The following is a 27,923-nucleotide window of genomic DNA, read 5'->3' on the forward strand; positions in this document are numbered from 1 at the left end:
AAGGACTGGGAGCACCGCCCGTGACACAGCCACCGCCCCGGCCCAGGCCCCGCTGCACAGAAGCCAGCCTGGCTTACTGAAATAGCCACACTGACTCCAATGGGGGCCACAGAGGAAGCAGAAAGCCCATGTCTATCTCAACTTCTTCCTGCCTGGGAACCGTGCCCCTCCTCCCTCTCCCACCCACTGGACGGAGTTAACGGCTTTCTTTAATCTCCCAAAGAAGGGCTACTTCTTGGTATTCAGGGCACTTGGAACAAAACTGCCTTGTCTGGTCATCACCCCCTTGGGCATAAGATGACTACACTCCCTCCTTCAACCCCCCCGCCCAACCCCCTTGGTGAAGTTCACCTGTCCTACCTTAGGTAGGTCATAAGGGCACGGCCCGTGTAGATGTGTATTTTCCCATGTGGTGTCGTAGTGGAGTGATAACACCCACAGCTTAACAAATCATGTCTTAAATAACAAGAAATCACACGAGCACTCACGAAATGCCAGGTACTGAGCTGACTGCTTGGCAGACACAATCTCATTAAACCCTTACAACTACCCTATAAGCAATGGGTATGTTTTCCAGGCTACAGATGAGGAAGCTGAGGCTCCGAAAATCGAGGTCACCTCCCAAGTCCTATGGCTGGTGACTGACAGCCTAGATCAAATCCCCATTCCCCAAGCTCAACTCCCCCCCCCCCATGACTATAAGCTCCCAAGCCCCCATTCCTTCTGACCTCAAAACGAAGAGAAGCTTCTATTACCAACTACACCCTTACACTGGTATACAGTGGCACTGGTGAATATGGTGGCCACCAGCCATGTGTGGCTACTGAGAGCTTAAAGGAAAGCAATGGATATCAGGAATGAAATTTTTACTTTCATTTAGTTTTAATTAGTTTAAATTTAAACAGCCACATGTGGTTAGTGGCTATCATCCTGGACAACACAGACATAAAATCGTATTTTGTGCAAAGTACTTCCATATGTACCATATTCAATTTTCAGGCAAGTAAAATTAACCCCTTTTACAGATGAAAAAATTGAAGTTCAGACATTTGCTCAAGTTGAACCGAACACTTCACTCCAAGCACTCGAACTATTTCCGTCACATGCCCTCTACTCAAACTTGACCTCTGACCTTAGGGCCAGGAGAGACGGTCTTGACTGAGCCCCACTCTGGCTCCACCATTCAACTGATACATCACTTTCTCACCTTCCCCTCCTCCATGCTGAGAAATAAGAGGGACAAATGTACATGGTAGAGGGTTCCAGAGAGCCTGGGGTATGCTCTCCTCAGACTAAAGGGACAGGTGGTCAGGATTCAAGATCCTTCTAAACTCCTGAGTGGTTCCAAGTCACCCTTCTAAAAATGAGGAAAATGAGGCAGAAATTAGATAAATTCTTTACTTTGTCCACCAATCTTGTTCCAGGAGCCAAAATTAGGGGGGGGGGGGATGATACATTGTGATCCCATATACTGGCCTCAAGGACATTCCAATGCCTCAGTAAGTGAAACCCAACTCCTGATCATCTCCTTTAGGACCAATCCAATCCTCAGGACATTGCCACTCAGCCAAAATGGTATAATCCACTGGGTGGGCATTAAGTCCTTGCCAAACACCCTGGCACTCACCCAACACTCACTCCCATTCCCGTTTCTTTGTGAAACCCAACTGACGAGTCTCAGCTGTGATGCCCACGCTACAGTCAGTTTATAATCATACACCCATACTACAGCCCGTTTATAATCTCCTGGGTGGGGGGGCAGGGGGACATCTAGAAGCAGGAATAAATTACACGAGGAACAAATGGAAAACGTGAATTAATAAAACACAGACAGAAAAATAAACCACTAGCCCAGCCACTAGTGACCAGTGCAATGTTATTTTTTTCCCTCTGGTCCCTGGTGAATGCCCCCGAATTCTGGGAAAGGCTCCCTTTCGCCTTCTGAGTCAGGCTTGAAGGAATACTGCAGTATTTTAGCCTTGGGTTTCTAGCAGAGAAACAAACCCGGTTTTGTCATATAATTTTCTGCACCTCCACTATAATAACACATCATTTGTGGATCTATGCTAAAGCAAACACCATATGGTGGCTGTGTAAAAAGCTGTCCGGGGTTCTGACCTTCGAGATGTAAGGGGTTTGTTTGGGAAAAGGAGGCTGAGTGGGGGGAGAATCAAGACGGTAATGAGACACGGTGTTGGTGTCGGCAACCTGTAACGGGTGACATTTGGAGGCGCAATGTTGGAAAACTAAGCTGGTGTCAGGTTCCAAACACTCGAGGCAAAATCGCCAGTAATTCCTTTTTTTTTTCTTCCCAAGTGAAAAATGTTTCACGAAGTCTATTTTCTCAATGTCTTACCACAACACGCACGCACACACACACACACACACACACACGCACACACACGTGCGTGCACTGACTCCAGTGGGGAGGGTACTAGGAGCCACGGGCTATCCAACAGGAAAATTACGTCTTGAAGCATCTGGCTGGCGAATTCTCTGTTTTGTGGGATGCCGTAGTTGTGCAGCTGCAAGAATGAGACAGAATTTGCCCTGTCTGCAGCCCCAGGTTTCTGGGGTTGCTCTGAATCTCTACCACAGCACAGCTCACTCAGATACAAGACCACTCAAAGTAGTCAAGTGCCTTCTCAGTAGCGTAGCTGCTTAAATACCAACTCATTTAAGAAATTTCAAAATTCCAAATACTCTGGGTGCTTGGGTGTCTCAACTGGTTAAGCGTCCGACTCAGGTTTCGGTTCAAGTCATGATCTCACTTTCATGAGTCTGAGCCCCATGTTGGGCTCCGCGCCGACAGCATGGAGCCTGCTTGGGATTCTCTCTCTCCTCTCTCTCTCTCTTTGCCCCTCCCTGACTCACTTGCGCACATGTACGAGCTCTCTCTCTCAAAACAGATAAATCAACCTTAACAGAATAAAATTCTAAATACACAAGAAAGCTGTTATTCCTCAGGCATGACATGAGCCCCAAGAGTTAGCGTGGAGAGCAGCTGGTCCTGGAAGATGGTTTTTTTATGAAGAAAGGTCTTAAATTAAGGCTGACCTCTGAATCCTGACTTGAATAAGCAGAGTTCATTTGGAACACGTGTGGAGGACAACTGCTCCAGAGTGGACGGACACCCTTGGGTCCTTCCACGGGAGGGAGAAACTCAAAGGAAAATGAACCCGAGAGCGCTGGGTGCCTTCAGAAGACCTGGTTCTTAGGCATCAGAGAAGAGAAATGACCAGAGCAGTTAGAACGGATACTTCGTAAAAAGCAACTCAGAGCAACTAAGTGTCCAGGAGCCCTCTGGGACTCCAAGCGATGACGAAGAGTTTGGGACTAGAAGAGCCCACAACTAGAACTTTCTATAATGATGAAAATGTTCTGTATCTGTGCACTAATCACATTTTGGCTGTGGCCGCTTGATGTGTGCGGCTCATGTGCCTGAGGAAATAAAATCTGAATTTTATTTCATATTAATTAAAATGTAAACTCAATTAGTCACAGGAGGCAAGCAGCTACCACACCAGACAGCACAATAAAATCAAACTTCCCAATCACTGTTTATGAAAAGGCCCCCAAACCGTCTCCAGCAAAGCTCTCCGACAGTCACTCGTGTTCTTTTCGGAGAAGGAAAAGCTCAGCCACGCTCACATCTTTTAACACCAGGACAGCCAGCCCCCAAACCCAGGCGGCCATCTCAGCAACAGCCACCTCCTAGCCAAATTGGGCCCTGAGGCATGACCCCAGAGGGAACATTCTCTACCCGAGGGTTACCGATCACCTGAAGCCACCAAATCCCCCCAAAGCACATCAGACCAATCGTGGGCCACGCTGCCTCACTTTCCCCAGTCAGCCCAGACTCCCTCTGAGGGGCAGGACCTGAACAGAGGCGGTGCCCCCAGCTACCTTTCAAGGCCTGCAGGCTGACTGCTCTAATGACACCCAAAACTCCACGGTCACAGAGCTCCCCTCAAAGCCCCAACATGTTTTGTCCTATAAAACTCTCAAGGTTAAAGATGAAGTCCCGTGGCATCCCTGTGGATTGCCATGTTGGCTTGTAAGTCTCCATCCCCCTTTTCAGCGGATATCGATTACCTACAGCTCATTGAATAAGGAATAACACAAATTTCTTTCCCGCTTTATCATCATTAATTTTTTTGCATTTAATCCTCATAGTGAGGGAGAGGCAGAGGGAGGAACCATCATGCCTGTTTCATAGATGAGAAACATACACCTGTCAAGGGTTTACAGAGGTAGGGTTTAGAGAGGTGGAGTTAATGACCCAGCAGAAGACTGAGGTCAACCTTCTGTTGCTGTGGCAAGTTACTTAGCCCCTCCGTGCTTCAGTATCGTGTGTAAAATGGTAGTAACAATAGCCTAGTTAGGCTTGTTGTGAGCTAGAGTTTGCACATTGCTTACAACTGAGCCCAGCGCAGAGAAAGCTCTACAGAAATGTCTGTTCTTATTAAGAAGGCTGTGATGTGTATGTGTGGGGGGACGTGACTTTACGTTTATATGCCTCGTTGTGTAAACACGTGCATCACTGCTGTGCACGTTATCCTGTGCGCGAACAGTTTAACACAGGCTCAGCAAAGTCCAAGCCCTCAGTGTGCCTGCTATTGTCTTCTGTTATTGGCGTCAGGCTGGTTAGCATTTGGGTCTAACAGCCTCACGGGTCTCTCTATCCCAGCCGTCCTCTCTAGTGAGGTCCCCTGTGTCTGGCACCACCTTGGAGCCTAAACGAGAACGGGAGGGTCAGATTGTACAGCCGTGGTTTGAATTCGGTGTGGTGATTTCACGGCAGGAACCAGGTGGGTGAGATAAGAGAGGATGTGCAGCTGGCAACGCCTAAATCCCTAAAAGTAGTTTGGGAAATGGGCAAAAACTACCACAGAAACTTCCAAAAGATGAACGGATTTCTGTTTGGGGGGGAGGGCAGGATGTCAAATCCTCCCCAGCTCTGCTCCAGTCCTTCCCAGGAAGAAGCAAATACATTTCTTTCATCTGGGCATGTGCAAATTCAGCCTTCTGACATTTAGGCATCCGTGGGGTATCTCTGTCTCCTTCCATCCCTTTCAGCAGATGGGCTCTGGCCTTGAGCCTTACAAAATGCTGATTGGTTATATTCCTAAACATTCGAGTGTCACCAATCAATGCCTTTTCAGAACTGGTGGGGTCGGTCACAGGGTCATGTGCACTGCACCCTCAAAAGTTCAGCACCCCTAGGAAACCATTAGTCAACGAATCCCCAGAGAGCTTCCCCGAAATGAACAACAACAACAACAACAACAACAACAACTATAGCAAAGATCTCTGCTAAATGTAAGGCTTTGGAGAGATTGCTTTCGATGGTACTCCTGCCCAGGTGCAGAGTGGACGGAATTACAATCACCATCCGGCACTTCGAGGCGTCCCTGTGGAATCCCCCGAGGCCCTGGGAGCTGATGAGGACCGTGGTCAAGTGGAACAGGGAGAAACAAGCCGAAGGCCAAATGAGGCTTTTCCGAATCCAATAACCCATCTGATCCCAGCCGAGAAAGTACCTGCACTGGCAGGGCAGTGTGCCGCCTCCTGAATAATACATCCGCGACGTCCCAACTACTGATCACGGCACAATTCAACCAGGGGCCTCCCAAGAGGACACGGAGACACACACCGCAGTTCCGGGGCCGTTGTGAGGAGGCAGGAGAATCCCCAGACCAAGTGCCTCCCCCAAGAACGCTGTCCGAAACCCTCCTATGCCTCTCTAGGGCCACCTCTGCACTGGTAACAGGGGACTAACAGTTTTTCCAAATGGACCCCTGGCCCCGCACGTCCTCCCTGGAAGAATTCCGCGGCAGCTACTTATTTCTCGGGTTTTCCTAACCACTCTAACCCCACATTTTACAGACATTAAAACTGACACCCACGCAGACCAAGTGTCCTGTCCGCGGCCGCACAAAAGGTGAAGGCAGAGCTGAGGGGACACTGAGGCTCTCAATTTCGACTCTAGCTTTCCTTCTTTCCTACTCCACAAGCCACATTTGTCCCAAATGCCTTTTCCTATCCTGTGTGGACTCAGACCATCCTTTCATTGCTTTTTTTGTTTTATTATTATTTTTTTTAATGTTTATTTTTGAGAGAGAGAAAAAGAGAGAGAGACAGAGCACGGGTGGGGGAAGGGCAGAGAGAGAGAGGGAGACACAATCTGAGGCAGGCAGGCTTCAGGCTGCGAGCTGTCCGCGGAGAGCCCGACATGGGGCTCGAACCCCCCAACCACGAGATCATGACCTGGGCGGGAGCCGGACACTCAGCCGACTGAGCCACCCGGGCGCCCCTCGGAGCACCCTTACATTTCAGTGATACTTCATACATCTTCTGTCTCAGTCTCTCTCACACAGGTTCAATAACCCGAAAGATCTTCTGGAGGAAAGCTAGAAGTTAATGTGAAGACGGGAAACGCTGCCAGAACGTACAGCGCAACAGCTGTGGATGTGAAAAACCCAGACTGACCCGAGATAAAGATGCAGGTACCTCTTTGCTCTACAAAACGATTTCCGTACGATTCCAGTAAGCAGCCTGTTTTTCTCATGCATTTGAAAGAAGATTTAACTTACAAAAAATCCTCCCCCCGTCCGCCAACCTGTTTGGGTTTATACCAATTGCATTGTGGGAAGAATGTACTTTTTTTTTTTTTCCTGCCGGATTTTTATTTCCAAGAAACCAAGGTGGTGATAAGGGGGCTTTGAAGGACAATGGTTATTGAGAATGATTAGATTCCCATTTTACAGATTAACAGAGAGGTCAGAATAAGATTATAAACCCTGCAAGAAAGGAGGCCTCAGGAAACCTGAGGCTGATGGAGCCGTAATGAGTTAATCCACTTAGACCTCATGCATAATGGGCAGTAGGATAAATTTATAATTATCAGCATTTTCACTCTTTTAAAATGCTATCACACATTCTCCTCTGGCTTCCCCCACCCGAGACAGAGCCATTTTCACAGACTGGTGAATAAGCTGCATTCTTCTGGCTTTTAACAAACACCACACAGTGCTGTCTGTACCACCCCCCAAATTAAGTCAGGCTTCTTATAACACAGCTGCAGCTACTGGCTGCCTGCCTTCCTGGAGGCCAGCGCAACTTCCGACTTGGCAGGGCGGGCTCTGCTTTTCACGGACCCTTCCAGCCCCGAATACCACCACACCCCTGGGACGGTGAGCCTGGCACCCAACGAGAAGACGAGAAGACGACGCAGACTCCCATCTGCATCGGAAAAGGCATGAGGACAGCCGTCCTCGTGACCTCGCTTTCGTGGAGAAGTAAACGGTCCAGAAACGTGGCAGGCTCTGCGCTGGGCACACAGTAGGTTCACAGTACGCGGCGGCACCGGTCAGGGCCAAGTGCAGCATCTGTAGCTTCTGAGTAGCGTGGAAACACTTGTGGCAAGTCCTTTTCCGTCAGTGCTCTCGCCACCTGTTTTTGGCGGCTGTTACTCCTTGAGCCGCGCAAGGGGCTTGTCCTCCCTCGAGCACTGAGCCGAGGGCTCCCTGCAGATGAGGGACCCGAGGCTCAGAAATAAGGGAAGCTGCCCAACGTCACACTGCTGTGTCACAGCCAAGACCTAGACCTCGGTCAGCCTGACTTTATTCTCGCTCTGTTCAGAGCCTTCGAAGGGGCCCAGACCCGGTGGAAGAGACAAGACAAAGGTAGGGTTGGAGATACGGTGCTTGCAACAAACAAAGCAAACAGGAGGCCCAGGGAGGCGGTGGGCATCTTCTGATTATACCTCCGGCAACTATAAAATCTATCCCCGGCACACCCCCCACAACCCCTCTCCAGTGATTTTTCTTCCTCCATTAGCCTTGATAAATTACAAGGCCCCACGGCAGGGACTGTTTCTTCCTCTCAGCTTTGTTTGGAGCATTGTCCTAGCAAGGCTCAAATAAAGGGCCATTATTAATGGTGACAATAATGCGATACTGTTTTCTCAAGGGCCTCCGCAAGGGCTTGCCAGACCAACGCCATGCTCCTTCCTGCCGGCTTTCACGGGTGGTTTTCACCTGTGAACCCGCCACAGCCGGGGCGGGGGCTGCTACCCAGCACTGCCCTCCACCTGGTGTTGCCTACACTCTATCTCTTTAGCTTCTCAAGGGCCCTGAGTATTGGACAGGGGAAACAGGGCCCAATACGGCACTCAGAGGGCCTGCAGGGGACTAACAAGGCAGCCACGGGGACAAAACGGCCAAGGAGATAATGCGCCCCAGCTTTGTTTTGAACGGAGCTCACTTGCAGCCCAGGGCTGGGGGAGAAACAGCTCTGGGCACTGGTTCAGCATCAGGAGTGCTTCGAGGGCGGCTCTGGCTTTCATTACGCACTCTGGGCCTGTGGAAGCTGTGACAGGCTACGGGTTCATCTCTTGAGAAATGCTGCTTGTGATGAACGAGGGGCCACAGAAGGAAGCCAGCGTGTGCTTGGGCTCATGTGCAGGGGGCCATGTGCACAAGTGTCTGCACGGGAGCCAGGCGCATCCTTCACTTTCCCGAGCTTTGGGCTCTGGCTAGAAATTCCTTAATAAAGGCTCAGTGGGGGGAGTAGAAGGCTTCTCTGGCAACAAAAGCAATCATCAGGATGGAGCAGGGTGGATGTGGAGGGGAGGTGGGGTTTCAACCCTAAGTTCTTTTGCAGGTTCGCAGCTTTTAATTAGCACATCTCTGGGGACAGAGTCCTCACCTCTACCCCCACGCTTATAAACGGCAGGTCTGCTCTTGCTTTACTTTTACTGTCACCCGTGATGGGCCCAGGTAACCAAAGGAGCTCTTTCTCGAGCCTCTCATACAGATGGCTGACCAGTTCTGAGAGAGGCTACAACAGCAGGCAGATGCAGAACGCACCTGTACGGGTCTGGCGTACTCCCGTCATCCACCAGGAGATAATGAGCTCTGCTCTGGACAGAGCTCACAGCCAGGCCCAATGGGGAAACAAAGACCAGGAGCCCAGACCTGCCCCCCAGGAGCTCTTTCCTCCAAGTCCAAAGTGCAAGAGCATGCTCAGAAAGTAGAGGCAGGTGGGACACACACAATACCACCACCCTGCTCCACCCCTGCCCTCCTGCTGACAACTGCTGGGGACTTGGAAGGGAGAATATGAAAGCCCCTGCTAACAAGGGGCTCGTGGGGGTGCTGTGCTTTCCTCACTGACATCTTTATGGAATCTGCCTTTTGACTGGCTTTGCTCTATAAGATCAATGGTCTGGCAGAGAAAGTTTCCACCATCTTCTGAGGGAAGCACCTAGGCCTTACCTGTCTTCTCCAGCGGGACCAAAAGGGAGTATCAGCCCCGTCAGAAAGGTCTCCAAGCCCTCCTGATCTTTTAGCAGCAGCTTGGAGAGGAGCACTGGATGGGGAGCACAGTGGGCACGGAGCCACAGGCTAGGATTCTAACCTGGACTCTCCCACGGTACATTTTTTTTTTTTTTTTTTTTTTTTTGGCTGTCTCAGTCTTGATTTCTTCCTCTGTGAAACAAGAACTTCCATTTATGCCACCTCCATGATTAAATGGTAGCACGTCAGGAGCACACGTGGACCAGGGCTCTTTCCCCAGGACTGTGGACAGGAAGAGGCAAGATCCGAGGTCTGGATACATCTCTGCATTATGCTGGTGAAGCTAGTGGACTGGTGCCCTTGGAAATCACACTCAATGACCCTAATCTATGGGATTTTGCCCAGCTGCTCTAGGGGAGATCTTTCAAACTCGTTCAGAAAATCATCTTGTTTGACATTTCACTGCCAACGGTTAGTTGGGTTGGTCACTTTTTCTGCCTCTTTTGGTTTTCCACCTGATGCTGATCAAAGAAACCAAACAGAGCCTCAAAGCGAACAGCCAGCTACCACGCTCTCCCTGAATAGGACCGGTGGTGGATGTCATGGACTGGCCCTTTGGGACACGGAACTGCTGGAAGTGTGTCCCAGGACTCTTGCCCGGGTTCCTTCATCCCTAGAATAAGGTGCTTGGCTTTGCTTTCCTGTAAATGTTCTTCTAGCCTGAGATTTCATAATCCTTCCATCTTTCCACGTCCTTCGTCACCAGAAGCGGGGGACTGTAATCCAGCGCAAAAGGTCACAAATGAGGAGATACACATTGCAGAGCCAGCTTCTTCCACAGATAACTCAGCACTCCACCAAAGTGAAAGCACTTACTTTCTTATGACTCAGTTGCTTTATCTAAGGACAAAGCAAAGGGCAATCAGGCCTATCCTTCTGAACGGAGACGTAGGGATAAAGGAAGGAACAGAAGCCGATGCAACCGGTTTCAGAGGCAGGTCTTTTACAGTCCTTAAAACCTGAGCAGTATAAACGGCCCACACATTCACTTTCCGCTCTCCTCTCTAGCAGAAAGAGGAGGGGTCTGGGGAAAGGCTGCACCAGCATTTCTACAGTCTACAAAGTCTCCAAGGTCTCCAAGCAGACCTAGCAGCAAAAGGAAAATGCCCTTTTTTTGAGCAAGGAGGAGAGAGCACTGATCAGGAGGTGCTGAGGCCTGGGATGGAGTCCCACCCACCTCTACCATGAATTCATCATACAACTCTGAAGGACGTCACATCCCTGCCTGAGCCCCATTTCCTCATCTGGGAGCTTGACCTAGCCTACTGGAGTGTTCCCTTCTAGCTGACACCGTGTGCTCCTCCTATCAAGCAGGAAAACAGTAGTGTGTCTTGTTATTTCTGAGCAAAGGCCCTAATTGTTCTCTACAGCATGAACTCCTCTATCTAAAAACCACAACCTCTGCGTCCCTCCCTCCCCCTGCCACCCCCTTCCTCCGAGATCCGCAAGACTGTTACAGAATATTCATTTATTTTTCTTCAGTGCTTGGGCTGAAGACTCTGATGACTAAGCCATTGAATTTTAATATGCTACTGTGCTCCCCGGAGGATTCCTTCATTTCCCAGCTCCCACCTCCCCTGCCCCCTGCGCCCTCTGTGGACATGTGGTAGTCGTTAGGAACAGTTTGATGAAGTTGAGGTTTGCAGAGTAGAGAGACGGGGGAGGGCTGGTGGTGAGGCATGATAAACGGACACAACAGGCCAGAGAGCCACTCAAAAAATAAACATAAAGCTCCTTTTGAGTGAGCCCACTAAAAACAGACTCCAAAAAACCTTCCCCCGCTCCCCGTGTGTGTGTGTATGTGTATGGGGGGGGGCAGGAGAGGGGAGTTCTCCCCATGTAAATGAACACTGCTCAGAGAAAGAAACAATTCTCTTTACTGGCAGCAAGCAGAAGAGCACATCGGGGCGCCGCCAGCCATATGTCACGAACGCTGAGTCCTCCAAAGCCGAGGCTGGCCATCCAACTCTCGGGCCCTCAGGACCGCCAGCCAATGCTGGCAGAATTCCACCAAGGAACCTGGGTCACCGCGTCCCTGGCCAAGAACACCCCATTTGAGCTCAGTCTTGCTGACAGTCCCAGAGGACTGCCTTAAATTCTCTTTCCTGGATCCCAATCCCAGCGGCCTTACTCTGTCTCCCACAGCCTACATTTCCATCCATGCAGTTAGAAAGCCTGAGCTGTGAGCTCTGAACACAAACTGGGTAGCACTCACACCAAAAGAACCACTGTGAATGTGCAGAGGCACAGGAACGATTTTGTGGTTGTAAGAAAAGCAACATTTTTTTTTTTTTTTTTTTTTTTTTTTTTTTAGAGATGCGTATTACAGCAGGAAGGGATAAAATGATGCACGGGATGGGATGACGCTTTCAAATACTAAAACAAACACAAGGCCAAACACAGGCGAATGGGGCAGAATCACAGTAACTGCTGAGTCTGGGGAATGGGTATGTCGGAGTTCTTCACACAACTCTTTCCACTTGTCTGTATGTTCGAAAATATTCATAATAAAGAACAAAACAATCTTAAGGTGCCAGACTTCCATTGGTAACAATTTCACTTGCAACCCAAGTTTCTTCACAAGTCTGTGAGCTGGGAGCGTTATAGGAATTGCCTCGGTGCAGAGAAGCACAGCATCTCACAAGCTGTTGGTGCTGATGTCACTTGTTTGTTACCCAGGAGCTTGGGCAACCGGATGCTACCTAAGAAGGAAGTATCGATGTTCTTATGCTTTCCAGGAGGCCACTGGAGACTCCGCTGGTTAAATCACCTTCCGTGCTGGGGTTTTTATTTGGGGTATCTCCCCAAGGATCTCTTAGGCACACTCTTCAGAGGCGCTGTAAGATGGCTAAGAAAATTGAGTTTACTCCTCTCCCATGACCTCACAATTGTAAATGATACACGGCTGTCTGAAAAACATGCCCCCCAACCCCATTTTTTAAAAAAAGTGACTGACTGAATTTTCCTCTTGCACACGTGAGAGCTCAAGCAAACAAGTTCACACGACCACAGCAGAGAGATACTCTACGCTGCTTCTGGAACGAGGAACAAGAGGCGGAGGCGCCATCACGCCCTGCCCGGGGGGACGCCGCACGCCAGCTGCGGAACGCCGTTCCCCAGACAACCCACCGCGGCAGCCCGGAACCGGAAGGCCTGGGCTGGAGTCCTGCTCCGCCACCGGCCCAAACCTCGGGCGGCTCCCTGAAGCCTCCCGCGCCTCATCCGCGGAACAGGGTTACCACCAAGCGCCTTGAAGGGCACCGGAAGGCTGCCCCAGGGCGGGCGAGCTGCCCCGATGGTTTCCTAGGGCCGCTGTAACAAGATGCCACAGACGGGGCGGCTTCAAAGAACAGAAGTGTATTATCTTACACTTCCGGAGACTGCAGGCCCGAGATCAAGGTGTGAGCAGGGCCGCCCTTTCTCCGGGTAGAATCCTCTCTTCTTCTCTCCAGTAGTGGCTGCCAATCCTTGGCACTCCTTGGCCTAGAGACGAGGCCCTCCAATCTCGGCCTCCGCTGTCACATGGTGCTCCGTGTTCAAACTTCCTTCTTCTGAGAGGGATGCTGCTCCTGTTGGACTAGAGGCCCACCCTACTCTATTAGGACCTTGGCCCACTTGACTAATTACATCAGCAGCCACCCTGTTTCCCAATAACGTCACATCCTGAGGTACCGGGGGCTAGAATTTCAACACGTCTTTTGGAGGACACAGCTCGGCCGTGACACACTTGCAGGCTTATCGGAGTGGTGGCTGCCCTCTGTGCCTCCTGTCAATCTGTGGCTGAGGGGAGGAAACTGCCCACCAGGCCCGTTCGGTGGTTAATATGCTGGAGAAGTGCCCACGGTGACAGGAACAGCTTCTTCTCTTGCGGTTTTTCCTAAAAGGGGGATTGGTTTTATGAAAAATGCTGTGGTTTTCATCAGGAAGTGCCCCTAGCTAGAGCCCGCGGGACGGAGCATTGCTCCAGCGGCAGTTAAACTGAGAGAAATTCTTGGCTTTGTCAGGAAGGGCAGATTTGCTGTGGGCCACAGAGGATGTGCTTGTATGGTTTTGTACAACACTCCTTGGGCCACCTATTTGCAACAGCACCTAAGTCTGGATGATAGAAGAAACGAAGAAGAAAGAAGCGGGGGACTGAGTCCCTATCCTTCCATGTTCTTCCCTAGAGGTTGGTTAAGTTTTTACGGTCAAAGTTTCAGATAGTAAATATTTTATGCTTTGGGGGCCATCTGGTCTCTGTCACAACTACCCAACTTTGTCATTATGTCGTGAAAGCAGCCATAGGCAATACATAAACAAATGGGCGTGGCTGTGTTCTAATGAAACTTTACAGACACCGAAATCTGAACTCCATAGAGATTGTATGCACCATTAAACGTTATTTGCCTTTTATGGCTTTTCAACCGTTTCGAACGTAAAAAACATTCTTAGGGGGCAGGATGCATCCCATGGCCTCAGCTTGCCGACCCCTGACCTTCACGCTGCCAGACATCAGAAGTTGCGTGTTCTCCCGCAGCACACTACTGCTGTCCTACGACCTGGTTCTTCAATACAACTTTACACTTCATAGCATGTTTTCAGAGGATCATGGAACCTGATCCTCTTATCCACCTTACTGGTGGCACACTAGACATTATCCCCATCTTACAGATGAGAAAACAGAGACTCCATTAAGTCCAATGCTTGGTTAGCGAGTGGTAAAGCCAGACTGAAATGTACGTCTTCTGACTCCTTGTCTGGCACCCCAGCTAATACTCCACATCACCCAAATGGACTCCAAGCCAGCTACCCGCCACAGATGTACCTATTGCGTCCACCACTCCCTGACTCAGCATTTGTCATCTTCCCGCTCACTTTTTAAGGAATTCTGCCACAACTGGGGTGTTGGTGCAGAGCGGAGAACTCTCCTCTAGAATCCCAGCTTCCTGACCAAGAAGACCAGGTGTAACGCTGACCTCAGAGAAAGATGGACGTTGAGCAGTTCTCACTGCACCTGCTGCACCCACGCACAGTAAGGAACAGAGTCTGGGGCCCAACCAATTAGCTCCTGATGCATCTAATCGGCTACACCTTTGAAGACAGTGTTCTTTCTTCATCTATGTCAGGAGTTGACAACAAGATGCTTATGGCGTCAGGCATGCAAGATGAATGAATGAAGTTTGGGGTGGGGGGTGGAGGCCTATAGCAAATTGGAGAACATCTGCTGCATCTAAAGGGGGCAGATGCTACTCAGCTTTAGCCAACTGTTGCCAGATCAGGAAATCCCTGAATTTTAAATGATAGCAAAAGAATTTTGTTTTAAAGAAGTAACAGGTCCAAAGATACCCACAGGTCACTGTGTGAAGCCTTGGCCCTGAAGCCTGTCTCTAAACTTTAGGCAGGTGATACCACCTTGTAGTATACAGAGTTGACTCTCTTTCCTGAAAACACTCATTATGGCAGCCAGAGGTGTGGGTGGGTGGGTTTTTGGAGAGGAGACAAGGAAACAAGCAGCCACATGACCCTGAATAGAGCAGTACAAGAGGGGAAAAAAAAGGCTTGGTGTTTGGAAGTAGATGAACACTGTATTATTCAAGACAGGTTCAGCCTGGGGCAGAAATAGAAAATAAGTCCTTGCCATGTCCCTATTCAGACTAAATTGAACTTGATGGTATCCTGTCACAAGACACCTTTGATGGAAATGAAGATGATAATCACTGATGCCATCCAGCATGGTGATTGATAATGTTCTCTCCTCCAAATCTCAACAGTGTCCTTGAATCCCAGCGAGGTGCCTGGCTTGGGCCCAACAGTCAGACTCTGGATCCAGAGGAAGGAGCCCTAGGCTCAGTGGGTACCCCTGCTCCCAGTTTACACCCCGTAAATACTTATAACTTGCCTTTTGCACCATGACCCATTATATGCTCCTTGATGGAGAACCATGTTGTGCTCGTCCTTGAAACCCTGGCATCCTCTGTGCCAAAGCTCAGCAGAGGATTCGACCGGCTAATGCAATACTGTGTGTGGTACCCAGCAGGCCTCAATGTTTGCTGAGCCAGCACGGGGAAATCAGCACTTATGGAACATCCATGCACCAGGTGCTTTATCCCACTTGATGTTTGTAATAAAACCAGGAGGCACTGTTATTATCCCCCTTGTACAGATAAAACAAAACTTTTAAAACCAGCTCTAGCAGTTTAAGCAACTTCCTTAAGATAAAAAATATGATGAGAAGTCAAGCTAGGATTTGAACGCAGGTCTGACCCCAAACTCCACTCTTTCACTGGGATGTGAGAAACACTTGCAGTACGGCCCCGAGGACACTCCTCCAAGGGCCACCGAGCTTGTGGCCTTCAAGCATGTCCTTTAAGGAAGGGAGCTACCAAGAGGAGCAGTGGGGAAGGCAAAGAAATGATGGCAGTTGACTGGTTCAGTTCCTTCTTGGGTCTGCCGTGGACTGAACAAGGGCCAGGGGCTGCTTCAAGGAGCCTGTCACCTGGGGAGCTTGAGTGGAACCTGACACAGAGTCAGTTCCCATATTACATGCCTTCTAAATCTTCCTACTTCCAAAGATGCATTCTGAATTCATGCTCTGGAGTCAGGAAGACCCAGTGGCCTCACGACTTCCCGTTGACTTTATATGACTGTTCCCTCATCTGTAACTGAAGGTGTTCGGCTTTTTTTTTTTTTTTGAATTTTTTATTTTACGGAGAGAGAGAGTGTGAGTGGGGGAAAGGGGCCAAGGGGGGGGGGGAGAGAGAGAGAGAGAGAGAGAGAGAATATGAATCTTAAGCAGGCTCCACACTCAGTGTAGATCCTGACCCTATGACCCTGGGATCACAACCTGAGCCAAAATCAAGAGTCAGATGCTCAACCAACTGAGCCACCCAGGTGTCCCTGGAACTGAAGGTGGTAGGGCACCCTCACCTCCTTGGGTTGCTGGGAGGATGAAATAAAATAGTGACTGTAAAGTGCTTAGCACAGTGCTTGGCATACAATCAGAATTCAATACAATGTTGGCAGTGGTTTGTTTGTTTGTTGGAACCTTTAATTTTGAAATACTTATAGATTCAAAGGAAGCAGCAAAAACTGTACAGAAAGGTCCTGTGTATCCTTCACCCAATTCCTGTAGATGGTTACATCTTATATAACTATATAGTATGACAGCAAAACTAGGAAATGGACATTGGAATAATGCGTAGGTATAGTTCTATGCCATTTTATCACATGTGCCTGTGGTTTATTTTTATTTTTTTAATGTTTATTTTTAAATTTTTTTTAATGTTTATTAATTTTTTGAGAGAGAGATTGACAGAGTGTGAGCAGGGGAAGGGCAGAGACAGAGAGAGGAAGACACAGAATCCGAAGCAGGCTCCAGGCTCTGAGCTGTCAGCACAGAGCCCGACGCGGGGCTCAAACCCACGAACCGTGAGATCATGACCTGAGCCGAAGTCAGACGCTCAACCAACTGAGCCACCCAGGCGCCCCTAATGTTTATTTATTTTTGAGAGAGACAGACAGAGGGAGACAAGCGGGGGAAGGACAGAGAGAGAGGAAGACATAGAACCTAAAGCAGGTTCCCGGTTCCGAGCTGTCAACACAGAGCCCAACCCGGGGCTCGAACTCACAGTTGGTGAGATCAGGACCTAAGCCGAAGTTGGATGCTTACCTGACTGAGCCACCGAGGTGCCCCTGTGGTGTATTTTTAGGATTAAAACCATTTTATAATTTATAACTATCATGAGAGGCAGTACAGAGCCATGGTAAAGTGTGCAGCTTCTAATTCCAGGCTGTCTGGGTTCTACAACCCATTACCGGCTGTGGGAGCTTCAGCAAGGTACTTAACTGCTCTGTGCCCTAGTCCCTTATCTGTAAAAGGGGGACAACAATAATAGAACTTCTCCGGCAGGACTATTAGGATTGAATAATTTAATACGTGTAAAGTGCTTAAATAGTCCTAGGTATGCACTCAAGAAAACACTCCATGAATTTTAGCTATTATTATGTTCACAGTTTTTATTCTTCCTGGGAGCCAGGAAGAGAGAGGAGAGAATAATTTCAGGCTGACTCTATCTGTCATGGAGCTCAGACCTCTCTTCTCCTTTGGTCAGGATGCTTTACAGAAGTGAGCCAAGGAAATACCAGGCATCCACTTTTGTTGCTGTTTTGTTTTGGAATAAACTCTTGTTGCACTCTGAAGGAAACTCAGACAGTCTAGGCTTGAGCCTGCTTTTGGAAGGCTCGGGGCCTCTGTTGTGGAACCTTGCTGTTTTGGAAGAACAGGGGCAGAGCTAGCTGGCTGGCTCTGCTGGCCTCACTCCCTCACATAGGCCAGCGCTTGACCACCAGATAACAGTATCCCAGAACGCTCATGCTTTCTCTGAAAGACTCCTCCATCCATCTGAATGGTGGCCTCCTGGATGGACTTCCCGGCGGAGCAAAATTAGCAAACCTCAGAGGAGGTGGATGCAAAAGGAACCCATCGTCACGATGGGCCCATGGGAGAAGAACCAATGAAGTCTGGCTTCAGAGTTCCTAAGACCGCGCATCCCCTTATGCAGCAGCGTCGGAGCAACGATGTAGCTAAGAGGAAGGAAATCAGACACCGGCAGCTAGCTGCATGGAGGGCATCACCCCCCAAAACAGGCTGTTGCTATGGGAGAAGGGATAACAATCATTGTGCTAACAGGTACCACGTATTAAGCACTTACTTTGTCTTAGACAAACTCAATTGTCAGACCAACTTTAAGATGTGGTAACACCACCCCATCCTACAGCAAAAGAATAGAAAGTGGGAGAGGTCGTCACTGCTAATAAGCCGCAGAGCCAGGATTTGAACCCAGGCTCAGGCACTCCCACACTGGGGCTCTTAGCCGCCAGGCTGCAGTCCCTGCCCCACGACCACAGTCCCTGTAGGCTGGGCTCTCATTTTGTTCTTTATTAATGTCGTGACACATGTGGTTGGCTCCGTTCTGGTTGCAGCCCTTCTAGTATGGTCTTATGCATCCCTGCATTAGGTAGTGGATTGGAATGGCTTCTTTATATCAACAAAACCTAGCACATGTCAGCTGGATAACATTAAAAATAAAAGACAGGTTTTTGTTTGTTTTATTTTCTGGCTATTTTTTTTTTTTTTTTTTTTTTTGGTCTAGCAGGTCTCACTGTGTTTCATTTGGAAGGTAAAAGGTCAGACCAGTGGAGTTGCAGAACCCCACTGAAATGGGATCCTACTAGATACATGGGTCAGGCCGCATTGGCTCGCCCTGGCACGATACTGGGCAAACGCACCTTGAAAATCCCGGGTGCATTACGGCCCTGGAAACATCTCCTGCTTTCCCACTTCCAGCCTGCTCTCGTCCTCAGTCAGAGGCTGCGAGTCATTCCAGACAATGTGGGGGGATGACGTCAGCAGGGAGAACTGGACCAGCGGCCTTGACCGTCTGACTCCTGCCTGGGGCCCCAGTCCTGGGGCTGCTGAGCCTCACAGAGGGGACGGACATCTCCAGGCGGTGATGAGTCACCTGAGCAACATGCGGGCCAGGCCGGCTCGAGATCCCTCATTCCACTGCCTGAGCCTTGAGCGTCAGCGAACTAAACAAACCGTGGGGGCCGAATACGCCACACGCTGATGCCCTCACCTCAAAACCCAACCGGAAAATCAGATTCCATCATTTGGAATCTATTTAGCTTGGATCCATGACAGCATTCCTTACTCAAGACCTGAGTCGGAACAGGGCCGGAACCCACAGGCTAAGGCTCCGCTAAGGAGCGTCAGACTTGCAGGCGTGGTCCGCCTCGCCCTCTTGGAGTCAGGGCTGTAACCTATGGCAGATGGAAAGCTGGTGGACACCCGCCCGACCCCCCCACCCCCCCAAAAAAACATTCCATCCTGCCTGCTGTGGAAACAGCACACACTCGACTTTCTCCAGAGCCGTTTAGTTAAGGGGAAACCGTGGGGACCATGGCTTGCCACAAGCTTCCCCTGAATATTGGCCGTTTTCCTTCGGTTCTGCCCTAAGAAGGGGCTAAAACAGCAACATGATCTTTGACTTCCGGTCTAGAAATAGCTGTGGAGGACACAGGTACCAACTGCAGCTCCGAAGTCCAGAAGTCACCCCCACATCTGTGGGTCCCAGCTCTGTGCCTCCTTTTCATATCATTTCTCGTTGGCTGTCACTAAGCTGGTATGGCCAGTTTTCCCTGGGCTGACGGGTCTAGTTAAGGATGGTTGTTAATTATGCGCAGCATATGCTAAGGAATAATAATACGTGCCGCCACCCTTTCATGTCGAGAACACCAAAACCTGCAACCCCGGAATTCCCTGTTGGGGGAGCCACATGCGCTGCTCCTATCGGGTCAGCTGTGGTCTTCTTCACAGGCGAGCGAAGCAACGGCCGGAGAAGGTGAGGCACTGTCCCGCCAGAGGTATCACAGGGGGACACCGCTGGCCGGGGGGAGAGAGGAGACGCTCCAGTCCTCAAAGGAGGGTCACTATCAAATACTTGAGCAGAGATGTTTTCGTATTTAATCCAGCTGCGTGTTGAGCTTACAGAAAACACAAGTGGCATTTGGGCCGTGCCAGTGCGGGAGGGCTGTGGAGAAACAACTCAGGGGTCGAGGCCTCGGCCTCAGAGGGGGGACTTCTGGATCACAGCGAAAGCTCTCGCGTGGGAAGAATGACATGTCCACATAGGAGGGAAAAAAATTCGACGTCAAAGAGAGCCACGTCAAAAATCCTGACTTGGTGTGACTGACAATTCCCCAGACCACACTGCTGAAGGGTCCTGACCAATTTAAAAGTTTTAAAAAGCATTTAAAATAGACCTTCCTGCTCCCCAAAACTTAATCAGTTATTCTTGGCTGCAAATAAAACCAACGCTGGTACTTACTTACAGCTATATTTCATATTCCAGTTACTATTCTTAAGGGAAAATATTAATACATAAAATCCTTCTTGGCTATATATTCCATGTGGAAAGAATATAGGGCGATAGGATTCCTACACACACACACACACACACACACACACACACACACACACACACACTCCACGGCCCAAGCCTGCCATTTCATCTGCCTTATTGGCATACACATCTGGATTATATAAATTTCAAGTATGGTTTTCAACATTAGTACCGCTTAGGGTTACAACACTTGACAAATCTCAAATGCCAGGATGTCAAATCAAATTAGCTTGACCAGCCACAGGAGCAAAGGGGTGAGTGGGATGTACAGTCCGAGGGCTGTAATAATAAACAAAAGCTTGCAGAGGACCCATTGTTTCTGGCTTGGTTGGCACAGAGGTTTCAGGAGTGACCTAGCGAACTCTCAAATCCAGGATAAGGGGGATCTGATACTCCGCGTTCCCATTCCTTATGAGAACAGTCTAAGGAAGTGAGCAGTGAGGCTCGTGGGGGTCTGGTAATGCATCCCGATTCCCACGGTGCAGCGTTGTGAGGACACACATTCTCAAACGATTCTTGTCAAAGCAAATTCTGCTGCTAGGCAGTTTTGTGGATTAGTGCTATCCCCAAAGACACAAAGTATATAAATAATATGTTTCAGGATGAATCTATCACCTTCGATCTTTCATACTGCTTGAATCTAATACTATTTGACCTAGCTGTAACAACTAGATCAGGGCTGGCTCAGGAGATGCTCGATTGGCTGAGAATGTGTGTTTAAGGGCTTAAAAGGGAACTGCTTGAAAGCACAACCCCAGTTAATCCCGGGTCTCATAAAGGGCATCTCCAAAATTTTAAATTTTACCTCTACTACTCAAGTTCAAGTCTTACCCCCGACAGAGGCATCTTCTGGAGGGTCATGTGACAGTGGGTTGGTAAGACATTGAGTATTTTATGATCAAATCTAAAAGTGGCTACAAAAAAGTTACCCAGTACTTTTTTTTTTTTTTTGCCAAATACTTAAAAATACTTGGAATTAAAATCCTGCCATTTTCTTTTATTTAAAAAATTTTTAATATTTATTTTATTTTTTTGAGAGAGAGAAACAGAAACAGTGTGAGTGGGGGAGGGGCAGAGAGAGAGGGAGACACAGAATCCGAAGCAGGCTCCAGGCTCCCGAGCTGTCAGCACAGAGCTGGACGCGGGGCTCGAACTCACAAACTGCAAGATCATGACCTGAGCCGAAGTCTGATGCTCAACTGACTGAGCCACCCAGGCGCTCCAATCCTACCGTTTTCTAACTGTCTATTGAAAAATTACAGATTCTCCTTTCTTAATATTCACATATCACTTATTATAAATTCTTCTAAAATAATTAGATTTCTCCAGTGTTTTTACCTAGCCCCTAGCAATGCTAATAGATGTTACTTGAAAAAAAAAAAACCAAAAAGGGTTCATGGTGAATCACATTTGGGCACTACTGGGTTCAACGGTGTTACGTTTGTTTCTTTCTGCGGGACTTATCAAGAACCTTGAATATGCAAATGCGTATCATAAAATGCCAAGAAGGAAAGACAGCGTAATACATTGCCAAACGTATTTGGCCATGGAACCTTTTTTTTCTGTGGTGCATTTTTACATGACCAGCATTCTGAGAATCATTTTGGGGATTAGTTGATACTCAAGTCCTCTACTTCACAATCGCCATCCTAAATTCACAGAGGGGGAAACCAACGCAGTCCAAAGTGCTGGCTTCCAGACTGAGGGAAGGGCTGAGTGTCACCAGCTCCTGTGGGCACACAATAGACAGAATCACAGAACCATGGCCTCCCACTGGCTCCCCACAGCACCTTGTAGGGTCTGAGCTTGTCAGTAACACACTTTACTGCCTGCCAGGTCTCCCGGATGTCCAACACTTTGGTGGTGGGAGTGGACACTGCACGGGTCCGTTTGTGAACATGAAATCATGGCACACACAAAGCTGTGTGTTGGCATTTCCAAGTGGGAGACTCAACGCCAACTTGGAAACACTTCGGAGACGTGCTCCAAGTTAGGCTACCACCAGAGACAGGTTGGGGAGATGCCCAATGATCCCGGCCACTCTGGACGTGCAGAGGACTCCAAAGACCACGGCGAAACTCTAGGGTGGTCTAATGTTTGATGACTTGTGAAAGACACACATGGAAATGCAGCTCTTACGCGTATGGCGGAGGGAGGTGGGAGAGGATGCCTGTGTGCAGAGATCCTGTTCTCTTCCTAGTGTTCTGACAGTCACCGGGGAAAACTAAACAGAAACCAGATATCGTCCTCTTACTTCAAAATGAAACCTGAAAAAAATGCACAAACCACCTACTTAAGGTGGTAGAACGAGCATACTGAGGCCATTTTACTCATCAGCATTAGCACCGTCACTTCCTGCGAGTGCACTCCTGCCATGTGCTTTGCATGTGTTCTGTAATTCAATCTTCACTCGAACCCTCTAAGAGTCGACTATTTTATCTCATTTTACAGATGAGGCAATAAGGCCAGAACAGTCAAAGGTCCAGAGACAGAAGCAAAGTCAGGATCTGAACCCAGGTCTACCTCGTGTCAGAGCCTGAGCTTCCCCAACCCACCCAACCCAACAAACATTTAGGAATCCTTACTTTGTACTATGTACTGTGGGGGCTAAATGGAGCAGATGGGGATTCTGCTGTCAAGAAGAAATAAGATGTTAAGATGAAAGGCCTGAGGCATGGAGAGGCAAACCCCAGAAGGCACTAGCAAACATTCATAGAGCAAATGCCTTCTACACCCAGTCACTAGTCTAAGCGTTGTTTATAAATAAACCCATTTGATCCTTACGAGGATCCTATGCAGTAGGTACTATTATCCCCATTGTACAGATTAGGACACTGAGTCACAAAATCGGTTAGAAACTTGCCCCAGGTCACGCAAGCAGAAAGGATGGAGCCAGGATGGGGCTCCGGGACGTCGTGCAGGCTTGACTGCTATCCTAGACATCATGGCAAAGGAAGGTGGGTCTGGAGTCAGGTGAGTCAGGCTAAGTTCCTGGGCTGTGTCTCCCGCCTGTGGGGCTGGTTTGCCTCCAGCGTACAGGTCAGAGAGGAGAGCGTCACCCAGTTCTCACTGTGCCCGTGCAAAATGCCCTCTGCAGAGGCTTTCAGACACTCAGCACCTTCCTAGCTCCAACAGCTGCCCGGTGCCCCTCTCCCCTTCTCATTGTCATTTTAGAAAGGCACAGCTCTATAATCTGTTGGCAGTGATTGTTTTCCCAGCCCAGGTCCTAAGCCTTTTGACCTCAGAGCCCGTTACTAACTTAACAGGCATGTCTAGTGGGATCTGCCTACAGATAATGGTCCATCAACCCTTACGGACTAGACTATATTAAGCCCTCGAGAATAATGGACAATTTAAGCACCTACTATTCAGCCAGATACTAAAGGGGTTACTTTAAGTCATCACTTCTAATCCTTACAACCACCCTGTTTTATAGAAGTTAAGTAACTCACCCAAGGGTGAGCCTGTAATGGGAGGAGGCAGAATGCTACGGTGAAGAGTTGGAGAACTCAAAATCCCTGGGTGGTTTCCTCGACACCACACTGCTCTTCCTAAGACATGCATATCATTAAAGAGAGTATAATGAAGAAAACGGGAAATGCCCTAATTGTGATATGGATAAAGTAAAAAAAGAGAGGCTGTTCCAAGCCAGGAGGAGGTAGCATTTGGAGGGGACGCAGCTGCTTTATAAGGGGGAGCCTGGGACATAACGTGACCAACAGCTAATGGCACTCCAGGAACGAGAACCTCCGCCCAAAGCCACAGTCTCGGCAACGCCTGACATCCAGCAAAGTCCTTTCTGGACCTGGAGTGTGTACCTCCTCCCGCACACAGGTTCAGACATCCCTTTAGCAAATACCAAGTATCCAGCAAGCATTCTCTAAGCCCTTCTTACGGAAACAGCTGATGCTGGTTCCACCCAGGCTGGCTCTCAAATCTGTGTCTGCCCTTCGGTGTGGAGGTCACTCCCTCTGGGAGCCTGGCTCCCAGCTCTGCACTGGCTTGAAACCACCTCAATTTCCCCTTTTAGCACAGCCACTCACACCCAAGCTGTGGATCTGTTCTGGCTTCTACCAAAGTCCAAGGTGTGGCCCCAATATGTGCATCCAGTGTCATTCTTCCCAACCACTTACAAGAGCCTGTGTACCTCCCCTGTCGAGACAATCCTGTGGCCATCACCAATGCTGTGCCAACCATGCTTTGTGGCCACGTGGGTTCCAGAGGCAAACAATGGGTTTTCTTCAGAAAACCTAGATGATTCCTAAGAGCCATTTTCCACAATGAAGGTGCACCACCTAGCTCTAGCATATTGACAGCTTACTCTCCTGAAATCATTATTAATGGATACAGGCTACCTCCCAGGAGGGAGTCAAGTCTCAAAGTCCACCTTCCAGCTCTTGGAACTCCCGGTCTCTTCTCTCATTCCAATGTTACACTTTTTATAGGCATTCAAAAAGTTATCCTAAAGTAATCACTTAGACCATTGCAAATATTTTGCTACAGATGAAATCCATGTCAGTGTTGGTAAATCAGAGAAAGAAACTGTAAACCAAAATGCCCAGGCACAGGTGATGAATTATGTAAATCCATTATACAGAACATCCCATATAATGAAATACTTTGCAAGACATTAAAAATGAAAATGTAGAAGACCTATGCTACTGACTTGGAATGTTTATAAAGTATTGAATGAACAGATGATAAAAGAGTATGAAAGTGAGAATCACATTTCTGTTAAAAAAAAAATTAAAAAAAAAACCCAAAACCTCTACATGTGCATTAACTTCTTAAAGGCACTCTCCAAATGGTGAGATTATAAGTGACTTTATTTCTGGATCATCAAATAGAAGCACATTAATTTTTAAGTTTGTCTACATTGAACATATTAGTTATAAAAAAACTTTAAAAACTTTTCATTTGATTGGAGAGGCAGTATGTGTCCATTTGGCAAGTGTAAAAATGTCTATTGCAGGGGGGAAAAAACCCCAACATCCCATAAACCCAAGCTTCAAAGTTTCAAATCTACCAGGGGCACCTGCGTGGCTCAGTCAGTTAAACGTCCGACTTTGGCTCAGGTCGTGATCTCACGGTTCGTGAGTTCGAGCCCCATGTTGGGCTCTGTGCTGACAGCTTAGAGCCTGGAGCCTGCTTCAGATTTGGTGTCTCCCTCTCTCTCTGCCCCTCCCCCACTCACACTCTAACTCTGTCTCTCAAAAAATAAACATTAAAAAAATTTTTTTTTTAAATTTCAAATCCACCACAGGCAAACAGTAGTAATTTAAGGGCATAGATCAAGATGGAAAATGGTCATTAAATACCCTCTAAGCCAGCTTAGAGGGTATCCTCACAAGGTGGCTCCAGAGGACACTATTTTTTGTAGGTGGTCTTTCAACACCAAAACATTTCTCCGAGAATGAGGAGAAGGTGCTGCCAGAAAACTTAGTCCCAGGGGTCAAGACCCACATCTGGTTCTTTGCTGTCAGCAAAGACACTTCAACCTGGTTTCCTGGTCTCCTAACAAGGCCTCCTCTGAAGCCAGAAAGAAGGCAGAACGGACTCTTCACCAGACAGTGTTATGGGAGTTAAGTGGCTGGGTTCTCTTACTTCTTGACAAATCTCAAGGAGGGCTTCCCTATCTGGGTTTATGATGTCCTGGTACAGAGCTTCTCAAACTCCACACACATGTGACCCCGGAGAGCCTGTCAAAATGCACACTTGGATTCAGCAGGTCTGGGGTGGGGCTGGAGACTCTGCGTTTCTGTCAGCCTCCTAGGTGATGCTGAGGCTGGTCCAGGGCCCACAGTTTGAGAAGCATGATTCTATCCATGATCCTTATACGGGGGGGGGGGGGGGGGGGGGGGGGGGGGGGGGGGGCGGGGGCTGGGGGGGGGGTTGTCTCAGCCCAAACCACATCATGCTGGAGGGCAGAAATGGCTTGGCTTTTGGAAAACCCTTACCTTCTCGGGTCACTAGTGACTAATTAGCAAATGATCTAGATGGAGTCCTGAAGGACCTTGATGACTTAATGTTCCCATTAAAATGAGCCATTTGCCACAGTTACCAGAGGGAGTGGCCCCAATGCTTGAGCTGCCCTCCAGAAACTCTGTATCGCCAGAAACACCCTTGGGCGCCTGAACGATGTGGGCAGTACCAGAGATTCCGTTCAGAAACAGGACACTCATGACAGCCAGAATAAAATCAACCCCAAACAGTAACTCTGATTGGCTTCTTCTGACACTAGAAGGTGTGAGGCCACACTTAGGGGGAATTAGAGAATGAACAGGAAGCAGGGAGCGGACTACAGTTAACAGGAAACGTAGAGCACAGGGTATAAAAAACGGTAAGAGATGGACCCAAGTGCCCTACTGCAGCCGGAAACGGTCCCTGAGGGCCCTGAACAATGGCAGCAGGCGCTGTGCTTGCACACCCCCCACGTGATCCTGTCGGGACCTGGATGAGGTCCCCTAATGAGGCTGGGTGGTGAGGCGACTCCATTTTTCATCTCTGACACTCAGACGGGCAGTCCCCAGCCCAGGACCCTGGCCAGTCAATCAGCCCCCAGCTCTGCTGTGTATAAACACCTTCCAGCCTCAATCAGCAAGGGAGGCAGGTGCTGGAGATCTGGTCACGGTCAGTTGGACAATCTGATAAAGCCTTCCTGGGGTCGCGGGGGCCCGAAGAGGCCGGCATAATTAGACCAGGCGGAGGGTCTGTCAGGCAACCCAGGCGGAAATAACAGGCCTCTGCCAATCAAAGGGAAACCCAACCGAGGTGGCGGGTGGGGAGGGGGGCATTTGTTGTACAAGTGGACGGTGGGGGAGGGGAGGCTTCCCCGAGGCTGCCTGGTGACTCTGGCCGGCTGCACAGCTCATTATGCAGGCCCCAGAGCTAGGCGGGGGCTATCGATCACTATCGGGGGTCTCCGGGGACTCGTCATTATGCAGCAGGACCTGGCGTGTGCTCCGCTCTGGCGGTAACCAGAGGAACATGGCAACGCGTCCTTGCCAATGGGAAAACAGGTTGGCCTCCCCACCACCCCCTCTTTTTTAATTATCTTGCAGCTCTTTTAAGCAGGAAGGTGCAGAAATGGACAGTTACTATTAAAAGACCACAGTAGGTTTGTAGTTTACAAAGCCATTCTGTACATGTGATCTCAGGGAGGGCAAAGGCGGGCCAGTGCTTGAGGGAGCAGAACCGGGAAGCCTGGGGCCCACTACCCCACCCTCTGGTCCTGTTACACTCACCCCGTCACACACATGCACAAACTGCTAGGTTTAGTCAGGGATTCCTGTCTGTTTAAGAGCTGGGCAGAGCTCACCAGCCCCTGTCCAGCCCAAGACCATAGCTTTTGGCCACCTGGTCTCTCACTGCTTTTCTGGAACATGGACCCAGAACACAGTGGGGCAGCCGCTCTCCTAATCCTTTCGTTCCATTGTTTTCTGTTTAATTAAGCCCAAAGTTGTCCCCCTGCAGCTTGCATCTGGGATGGATGAGAACCCCACCCCACGTCTTCTGGATGGGCCTCTGTCCTCGGCCCATGTGCACCGGGAAACAGAAGTCTGACTTTCGGCATATCCTCCAAATGAACTCAACTCCACAATGCAACAGTACTGAAGGT

The 27,923-nt window shown here is 49.1% G+C and overlaps 1 protein-coding gene and 1 long non-coding RNA gene across 2 annotated transcripts in view; one reads left to right on the top strand and one right to left on the bottom strand.

Annotated features, from left to right (window-relative positions):
* Window positions 1-27,923, bottom strand: part of ABTB2 (ankyrin repeat and BTB domain containing 2) — a 174,750-nt gene that overhangs the window by 85,398 nt on the left and 61,429 nt on the right. The gene's annotated exons all lie outside the window — the stretch shown is intronic.
* LOC109492086 lies at window positions 12,035-15,527 on the top strand. The gene is made up of 2 exons (XR_002145813.3): window positions 12,035-13,530; window positions 14,225-15,527. It is a non-coding gene; the product is annotated as an uncharacterized LOC109492086 (long non-coding RNA).

Source organism: Felis catus, chromosome D1, assembly GCF_018350175.1.
Source record: "Felis catus isolate Fca126 chromosome D1, F.catus_Fca126_mat1.0, whole genome shotgun sequence".
NCBI classification, from domain to species: domain Eukaryota; kingdom Metazoa; phylum Chordata; class Mammalia; order Carnivora; family Felidae; genus Felis; species Felis catus.